Source organism: Syzygium oleosum, unplaced genomic scaffold, assembly GCF_021117445.2.
Source record: "Syzygium oleosum isolate NSW1041296 unplaced genomic scaffold, Sole_v2.1 Sole_v2.06, whole genome shotgun sequence".
In the NCBI taxonomy this organism is placed as follows: Eukaryota; Viridiplantae; Streptophyta; class Magnoliopsida; order Myrtales; family Myrtaceae; genus Syzygium; species Syzygium oleosum.
The window spans coordinates 1888975-1899221 of NW_026607490.1; positions in this window are offsets into that span (position 1 = coordinate 1888975).

A 10247-nucleotide genomic window follows, 5' to 3' on the forward strand; every position below is an offset into this window, starting at 1 on the left:
TCGACATATGAGCCCACCATTACCAATTAATTGGCTAAATTTAAATCTATTTAACCGACCAATAGATTTTTAAGGTGTGATTATTTTACGGAAAACTTAAGATTTGGAAATAATGATTAGTTATATCGCTCAGAAAAATTAATCAATGCAAAATATTTTTATTGTCAACATCAATTCATACCTGACTATTTCTACAAATGATGAATATATTTTTCATTCATTCATTTTCGTGAGCGATATAACCTATCATTTTTTAGAAAGTGTTTTCCAAATCTTGAGTTCTCCGTGAAATAAAAACATCCTAAGACTGCGTTTGGTCATCCGGATTTCTAGTCATGATAGGATTTGATAGGATAAGATAGGATTGGATAGGATATGATATGAAATCCAACGGATTTGCTATATCCTATCTACTGTTTGGTGAATCGCAGTAATAAAGTCGGACATTTTCACATATTACCATGTCCATTATTTGTTATGAACGTTATATCAATGTAAATGAACCTAAAAATTGCACAAACGGAGATGATAAAAATTTCTCACGACACTCTTACCTATTTCATTTTTTTTCCCTCTCTCTTTTAATTATTTTCTTTTTTATTTCTTCCCCTTCCATCATTCTCTAATAAAATTTTATTAAATAGTAAACTATCCAAATATGCCTAAAATATGTAATAAATATAAATACTAAATGTGTATGTATATATATATATATATATGAAATTTATATCATAAGATAGAAAAAAAATTTGAATATATAAATAAAAATAAGAATAAAAAAATGAATTTATTTTTTTTTGTTATTTTGAATTTTTTTATATTAAAATTTAAATATTATTTATATTCAAATGATATTTTAATTTTATTAATTTAACAAGTTCGTTATTCGAGAAAAATAACTTTTATATTATAGATATTAGAAATCCTATCCACCCTTATCCTACCTCCCCCATGGAATAATTTTATCCGACCTATATCTTTCATATATTCGACTTTATCCTATCTTGAGTAGGCACCAAATACGGGATATGATAAAATTTATCCTATCTCGAATTTTTTCCCGACTACCAAACGTGGCCTAAGAGTTTTGGAGTATGTGGATCTAATCTAGAGACCATAAAGATCAGTTCAAACATCAACAACCATGGGAATACATTGTTTCCAACTTAGAGAGTAAGTGGCCTTATTAGAAGATTTTTGAAACATTTGCTTCCAAAGAATGAATAGGACATGTTATGGGGATGCCGAGGATTATTATTAGAAAGATCTCGTTCACGAGTACCCACGAGGCACTTGTTAGCCCTATATCGATTATGCATAAAATAATAAAAACAATACTTTCAAAATGATAAAAAAAAATTATGTGCGGATGTTTAATTTAACTAGTGTCTCTAGGGCATTAGTTTGTAAAAATCCTTGCTAAAAAATATTACACTTCACATACTTGAATTTGATCCCATTTGCCATAAAAAACGCGTATAGGCAACTTCGCAGCTGCCGCAGCTTCCAAGTTACAATGAATAAAGTCGATGGCTTTAAAAATAAGGTGGAGGACACTATGATTACAAAAACATACAAAGGTGCACCTTTTCACACGCCCAATTTCTTTCGAGTTTCTTTCTCGTGCTTGTCCATATGGCTCTGGCTACGTAGACGACATCTGTTCTGAATTTCACTTTTGAGCTTTTGCATAGAAGGGAGATTCTCCAATATTTAAATCATTCATGATTATAATATAGCTAAATCTATAGTTAAACATATATAAATTCACAATTGATCTATATAAATATATAATAACAAAATATCCCTAAAGAATCACTTCTCATGATGACACATGAGACTTTAGATAACTAAAAATATGTCCTTCATATTGCAAAGATTGAATTTGCTGCATTTTCCACAAAAAGTACTCCACCGAAGAGCCCCCTCATCACGTACGTACTATTCACCACGGAATATTTGCGTTGATCTCTTCACTTTAATGACTAGCCTTTTCATTAAAGTTACTTACACTTAACTACTCACGATTTCTAATTAATTTTTTTTTTTGTCTGTTCTATTCTACCTCTCAACTCACTCTCAAACTTTTGCTCTGCTTCTTTACAGAATATGAGAGTCGAAACTCACATATGAAACTAAACGTCTTCATCCCTATTTTCCACCTACTGAGACAAACCTCGGTGGTTACCCATTGCATGGATCTTTAGGATGAGTTCAAATTCTGCTCTTTGACCCATGTGCTGACTCACGTGAGAACGCTTTTCCATGTCTTTTTCTATTTTTATTTTTTTGTATTTTTCTCTTGACCCTTTCGGGCAACTTTTCGCCCACTCTTCCTTCGTCTCCCTAGAAAAGCTGGGTTGGATTAGGCGCTGTATTAATCCCTAATTAAAGATGCCGCACATTATCATTAATTAGCTGAACTCACGATACTAAACGTATCCAGAAACAACGGGACCCACTTCGAGATTCCATTTTATTGCTTGATGAGCCCTAGCACCACAACATTCATAGAACGAGCATTCTGTCGAGGGCGTTGCCAGCATAATATTCTTTGGGTCACCATGAGAGTAACTCTATGTCGTAAGCCATTAATTCTTAGAGGAATGATCCCCGTAACAATTTATAATTATTTTTATTTATTTATTTGTTCATAACATATTGCTATTCTTATAGTAGATTAAGAATTGTAATTTAATCATTTATCTTCTATCAATTACTTTTTGTCCCCTATGGGAAGGCCGTGTGCTACCGCCATCGTGCACTCTTTAACAAAGCATTCGGCTTACAATACTCTACATGAGCGAGCGCCGTTGAAGCCGTGTGATCCATATGTTCACATTTCGCCAATATACCACGTTAGTTTATGGGATGTTTGCTCGATTTCTTGGTTTCATTTATTTTAGTCGTTCCAAGGAAATTTTCTTTATTGGACATATTTTCTTTTTTGTATAGTAAGAATAAATATTGAAGGAAAGTTAAGATGGCACATCATCTCCTACTAGTAATTTTCAATTACCGGCAAGAAGAAGCAATTTCCTTTTCATTTTGCATTAGGAAAAACCTCAATTCTGCTTTTGGGAAAAAGGACATGCTGAAACTAGAATTGCAGCAAGGAGAAAAAAATAACAATCGTGCTCCGACATTAATAAATCAGACAATTATTCGATAAAAAAAAAGGGCAAAAGTACACAAGAAGTGCCATAACTTGTGTACGGCGATCACTTTGGTGCTATAACTTTTTTTCGGATCACTTTGGTGCCAAGTCGGAGGAAAAGAGATCACTTTAGTGCCAATTTGGCCGGAAATCCGGCGTGGCATTTTTTATTCATTTTTGACGCCGATGTGGCTCGCCGGAGGCTGAGTCAGCATGTACAGTCAGCATTTTTTATTTTAAATAATTTTTTCCAGCGTGTACAGTAAGCATTTTTAATTTTAAATAATTTTTTTCCTTTTTTTTCCCTCTTCTTTCCTTATTCTTTTCTTTTCTCCTCTCCTCTCGCCGGCCACCGGCGAAGCCCGGGAAGGGCTGGGCGAGGGCGGCCTTGCCCATGGCCGGCGAGGCGGCCTCGCCGGATCCGGGCGAGGCGACCCTCGCCGGCGACAGCGAGGCCGCCCTCGCCGGCCCAGCGAGGCCGACCCTCGCCGGCTTCGGGCGAGGGTCGCCCACGCCCGACTCGGGCGAGGGCGACCCTCGCCCGCCCCAGCGAGGGCTTCCTCCGCCCGACGCCGGCAAGGGTCGCTCGAGCGGACTCCGGCTCGGGCGACCCTCGCCGGCGTCGGGCGAGGGAAGCCTCGCCGGGGGCGAGGGTCGCCCTCGCCCGGGCGGGCGAGGGTCGACCTCGCCGGATCCGGCCGAGGGCCGCCCTCGCTGGGCCGGCGAGGGGCGGCCTCACTGTCGCCGGTGAGGGTCGCCTCGCCCGGATCCGGCGAGGCCGCCCTCGCCGGCCATGGGCAAGGCCGCCCTCGCCGGCCATGGGCAAGGCCGCCCTCGCCCAGCCCTTCCCGGGCTTCGCCGGTGGCCGGCCGGCCACCGGCAACCGGCCGGCGAGGGGAGAAAAGAAAAAAAAGAGGAAAAAAAAACGAAAAAAATTATTTAAAATTAAAAATGCTGACTGTACATGCTGGAAAAATTTATTTAAAATAAAAAATGCTTACTGTACACACTGACTCAGCCTCCGGCGAGCCACGTCGGCGTAAAAAATGAATAAAAAATGCCACGTCGGATTTCCTGCCAAATTGGCACTAAAGTGATCTCTTTTCCTCCGACTTGGCACCAAAGTAATCCGAAAAAAGGTTATGACACCAAAGTGATCGCCGTACACAAGTTATGGCACTTCTGATGTACTTTTGCCCAAAAAAAAGTACGTTTATCAATGTGGTTGAGGCAGTGACACACATATATATAACTTTCACACTCACAAATTATAATTCTTTTTGTGTTAATACCACGAAAAACCCTAAACTGGTACACTTGTGACAGATTTACCCCAAACTATTTTTTTGACCATAAAAAACCTCAAACTAGTACATCGTGACAATTTTACCCGAACTATTTTTTGACCACTAAAAACCCCAAACCTGGTACACCTATGACAATTTTACCCCGAACTATTTTTTGACCACCAAAAATCAAACCAGATACACGCATGACAATTTTACCCCGAACTAATTTTTTAATATTATTTTTTTATTTTTCGAATTTTTTAGTTTTTCTTTTCTTTTCTTTTTCCTTTCCTTTTTTTTTTTTTTCCTTCATCTTCATTGGACCAACAATGGATTGTTATATTGTAATTGATACCACAATAACGTGACACGTAACATAAATGCTACATTTTGACCCAAAAAAAAAACATAAACGCTAAATGAAAGACTTTCTTTTATATGCATGAATTTTCATGACAACCACTTTTTTCTACATTTAAATGTCTCACGTTTTATTTATTATATATTTCAAGTGATCATATTGATTTATGAATCGCCATGCACATATAATATCTCTCATCTTATATATAAAATATACTAATTTTGTAAATTAATCTGTTAAATTAAATTGGCAAGCAAGACGTATATAAATTGTTGATTAGCTGTACTCCAAGCTTAGGTAACAAGCCTACGTTGGACCCCATCAGTTTGCCTATCCACTTGCACCCAAAAATAAGAAAGACACGACAACAATATAATGCCTTTTTCGCGAGACATTTAAATGTAGAAAAAAGTGGTTGGCATGAAAATTCATGCATATAAAAGAAAGTCTTTCATTTAGCGTTTATGTTTTTTTTTTGGGTCAAAATGTAGCATTTATGTTACGTGTCACGTTATTGTGGTATCAATTACAATATAACAATCCATTGTTGGTCCAATGAAGATGAAGGAAAGAAAAAAAGAAAAGGAAAGGAAAAAGAAAAGAAAAGAAAAACTAAAAAAATTCGAAAAATAAAAAAAATAACATTAAAAAATTAGTTCGGGGTAAAATTGTCACAGGTGTACCAGTTTGGGGTTTTTGGTGGTCAAAAAAATAGTTCGGGGTAAAATTGTCGCTGGTGTACTAGTTTGGAGTTTTTAGTGGTCAAAAAAATAGTTCGGGGTAAAATTGTCACAGATGTACCAGTTTGGGGTTTTTTATGGTCAAAAAAATAGTTTAGGGTAAATCTGTCACAAGTGTACCAGTTCAGGGTTTTTCGTGGTATTGGTTTTTTTATTTATCTATAGAAATCCAATTAAACATCAATTTTTAATGAGGATCTAAACCTTTTCGGCATTCAAAGTAATCGTGAAGAGATGCACTTGTATGTTCAATCCCATCTTAGACTCTATGTAATTAACATCTTATTATGTTGTATAAGCACTTCATAATAGGAGAAGTTATCGACGAACTAAATCTCATTTTTAGAGTGCAATCAAGCTGTAAAAATTCTGAATGTTGTAATCAAATTCTAAATTTTTATTGAAGAATGTAATCTAGTTCTGATGTTTGCAACTTTGGCTGTATTTTTCCCGCTAAAAATCATTAAAACAACAAACCTTCTAACATCAAAGTTATTAGACAATCAAGAGCTGCAGCCAGCACCACTCCTGACCTGAACTCCTTGAGAGAAACCTTTTGAGTGCAGTTTTTTACATCTACCCTCGAAACTTTTACCGGACTCCACAACTTCATCGCATCATTCAACGACATTTACAAAGCAAAAAAACACGATAGATCAATACAAAGACTAGAAAGCTTGTCACATCACGAGAATCCAGAATCCGAAAATTGGGTTACAAAACCAGCGGAAAAGGTCCACTAACTTACAATCAATCAAGAGGTTACAAAGCGAATTTGCACAAGCTCTCGGGCGTTTTCTCGAGCTTTTCTCTCCCTTCTATGGGAGCTTCCTCTCTCGATTTCGATATGAGAGTCCTTCCCCATCAACCATTGCCCCTCCAATCCTCCATCGTCTACACCACCCTACGCCTCTGTGCTTCCACTTCCGCCCAGAGCCATATCATTTAATTTGAGTCATTGTCCATCCGTGGTTACAGTTCCTTCTTCACTGCTGGTTTCAGTTCGTTGTTACTAGTTGATGCGTCTTGAAACCAAGCATTCTCAGTTGATGCTTGACTCTTCTAGTTCATCACCGCCTTGATCGAGCCCTCAATCCTTTGCTAATCGGACGCTACTTCCACGTGCAGATCTAGTGTTCGACAAAATGCTTGATAGAAAGATAAGCTGGGGTTCTTCTTTTTTGTGTCTCTCTGTGGCTACGTCAGTAGAGTTCGTGGCAGTTGTTGTGGATATAATAGCCTGAAACTATTGAGGTACTGTGAGCTTGATCTTTCTCTCTCGCTGGAAAGCTTTCTCGACCGTCGGGTAGCGCTCTTCACCCAAATCATCCTCACACCCTAATCCCCTCTCACCAGCAGACTACTTCCTACCGTTTTCCTTCTATTTGCTCGAAACGATGGCTGATACACAGAAACCATTCCAACAAATCTTCTTCCCACCCTAAATCCAGTACCCTACTTCCATTCTAAATCCTCACCCTTTTCTTATCTTCTACATTTTATCCCTGAATCATAATTCTGAGCATCCTCTGTTTACTTCAACCACTCTTCACCCGTTATTACAACCCTTTACTGAAAATCTCCAGCCCACTTCATGGAGGAGTCAGAGGAGTCTGAAATTCGTCTTGCTGCCTTGTGTAAGAGACTAGGAGGACTGTGGTCGAAGAGGAAGATTAAAGCAGTGGATGAGGCGATTTCTGCAGAAAAGATAAAGGAATGTCAGTTATCTTTAATCGGCCAACTCTACCAAAACCCTAAGATAAACATTCAGGCATTTCAGAATACAATGCGTAGGGTTTGGAAAATGGAGAATGTGGAAATATCTCTGATCGCCCCAGGCATCTTTGAGTTTCGATTCTGGTCGGAAACGGATAGAGATAAGGTTCTCGAGCAAGGCCCTTGGTCTTTTGCGAATCATCTACTCTTGCTCAAATCGTGGGAGCCGGACACTCCTCCTGCTTGTTACAACTTTAAGTCGTGCACGTTTTGGGTCCATATACATGGATTGCCGACAGAAAGGATCTCCGAGAGTGTCATAGAAAAAGTGGCAGAAGAAATAGGTATTGTTTCAGATATTAAAATTGAAACCAGGGGGTATACAGCCTACAAAGTAGGAAAGGCAAGAGTTTCTGTGGACATCTCGGCTCCTCTTTTACCGGGATCGATGTTTAGCAACAGGGGGAAGAAGTTGTGGCTGGACTTTAGGTATGAAAGACTCCCTCACTATTGTTATTCATGCGGAAGATTGGGACATTATGCACAACATTGTGGAGAAGTTCCTTTCACCGAAGACCGTTTTGCAAATAGGAAAGAATTACCCTTTGGTTCATGGTTAAAGGCGGAGGCAAACGAATTCAGCCCCTACTGGGATCTATTTTATGGAAAGAAGATAGAAGAACTAATGGAAGAAGATGTTATACCTGAGACACCAGAGAATTCAAGGCAGCTAGTGGTGTATGAGGGTACTCCGGAGATGGAAAGCAGCAGTAGTGCCGCCGCAAAGGGCAAGAAAGTCATGATGGAGAAAATAATTAGGGAAGACATTGACAAGACAATGCTGGATCCTGCATCAGAATTGCAAGGTGGCACAGGGGTACTTTTAGCTTGTAACCAGCAAGGACCATTGGTTGTCGAGAAACTGAAAAAATGCAAAGGTCACAAGGCTAACATGAGTAAGAAGCAGAAGAGGTATTCCCCATATAAATTGCAGCTATCCAGCAAAGAGGCGTTAGATGAGAAGCGGTTATTGGACACTCCCATCCAGACTATGGAAGAAGCTCAAATTCGGGCTTTGGTGGCTAGCCCTAATAAGCCACCGGGGTACAAAAGAGGTTACAAAGCATTAGGAAAGTGAAATTTCTAGACCCTTTTCATTCAATTTCTTCTTTATTAAAAAAAAGAAAACTTTTCTGGTCTCGTCAACGAATTGCAAAGTCTTGGGGGCTAAAGCACACAAAAGCATTGACGCTCCATCACCTTTCCCGACCATTTGCTTTGCTTTTGGTTTTTCCTCCAATTACGACGGGTTCCAGGTCACGCTCAAATTTCTATATACCGCTTCAGGGCCGTTTGGTTTAACTTTGCAAATGAGTCTCGGGGGAATGTAAATATCTTTAGATTAAAGCTCATTGGAAAAATGCAAATGGCGTCCGGTAAAAAATCCTTTGTAAAGCTATTTTGACCCAAAAATATTTGACAAATTTTTTTTGCAAAGGGCTTTAGGAATTTTCCTTTTTATTAAAAAAAAAAAGATTACCCTACCCTTCGCAGGAGTCGGTGAAGCGCTATGGCCGCCGGTGAGCTAGATCTAGCACCGACGGTTGTCGCCCAAGGTCGGGCGACCCCTGGCGAGCCAAATTTGCCCCTGCTGGCGGTCGCCCGGGTTGCGCGACCTGAGGTGGACGTCGCCAGGGTCGCTCGACTCAAGTGACGGAACCTGGGGTCGGGCGACCGCCCAGGCGGCCGTCGCCTGGGGTTGCGCGACCTAGGCGACGGGCGCCTGGGCGGTCGCCCGACCCCAGGCGACCGTCGCCTGGGTCGGGCGACCTCGCCGGGGCTTCGCCGGCCAGATCTGCCCTCGCCGGTCACCTTAGCCGGTGAAGAAGATGAACAGTAATAGGGGCAAAATCGGAATATTAAAACTAAAAATTGCCAAAGCTCTTTGCAAAAAAAATTTTACCAAACACTACTTAGGCCAAAGTAGCTTCACAAAATTTTTTTTACCAAACACCACTTACATTTTCTCAAGTGACTTTCACCTAAAGGTATTTGCATTTTCCCAAGTTGCATTTGATAAGCCGAACCAAACGGGCCCTAAGTCTAAGCTAAAGTAACTTTTGAATCTCTGTCACTCTTTTTCCTTTTGGTCTTTCAATAGTTGGGCGGACTTATTTGCACACCCTTTTTAACAAAATACAGACACTTTTTAAATAACTGACCAAGATAATTATCTCAGTCGATCAAAGCACTTTTTTCTCTCGTTCCTAGTTTGCAAAGAGTCAATTTTCTTTCTTCATCTATCTCACTATTTTTCCTTTCCTTTGGTTATCTTTTTAATCAGATTAAAAGAAGTGAATTTCTCTTCTTCCTACAAAGAGAGAGAGAGACTCGATCGAAATTCAAAGAGCATCGTGTTGGAAGCTCGATTCCATGTTAGACATTCTTACTATTCAGATCTGAAGTATATAGAGACTGAAAGAAAAATGAACATAAAATAAGAAGCAAGAGATAGAAAATAAATTTTGCGCATGTTCTACCAGATTGGTGTGAGATTCTACCAAAAGAGTAATTTGAGATTGAAAGTGAACATGTTGTAATGAGAGAGCCAACCTCCATATTTTAAATTAAAATACCGTATATAAAAAAATTTTGATAAGTTTTTTACCTAAATGAACAAGAAACTTTTGGATCTGGGGGCGTGGTCCATCGCTAGTCCTCTTAAGTTCGTCACTGCATACTCTCAATCTCTATTTATTGAGGCAACTTTATTCTTGCCAAAAAGTCAACAAAGTCAAGATTGGGTAGTTAAAAAATGCTTTTTCAAGCTATAAAATATGATTTTACTTGAACTTTCTCCGCATAAAATCTGAAATTAAACAAGAGGACGAAAGAACAATGAAACTATAAAAAGTTGTGTTTCAGCTAAAACAGGTGTGGAAATAACCTCGTCCTTTATTGGGTAATATTTGCGTTATCTCAGC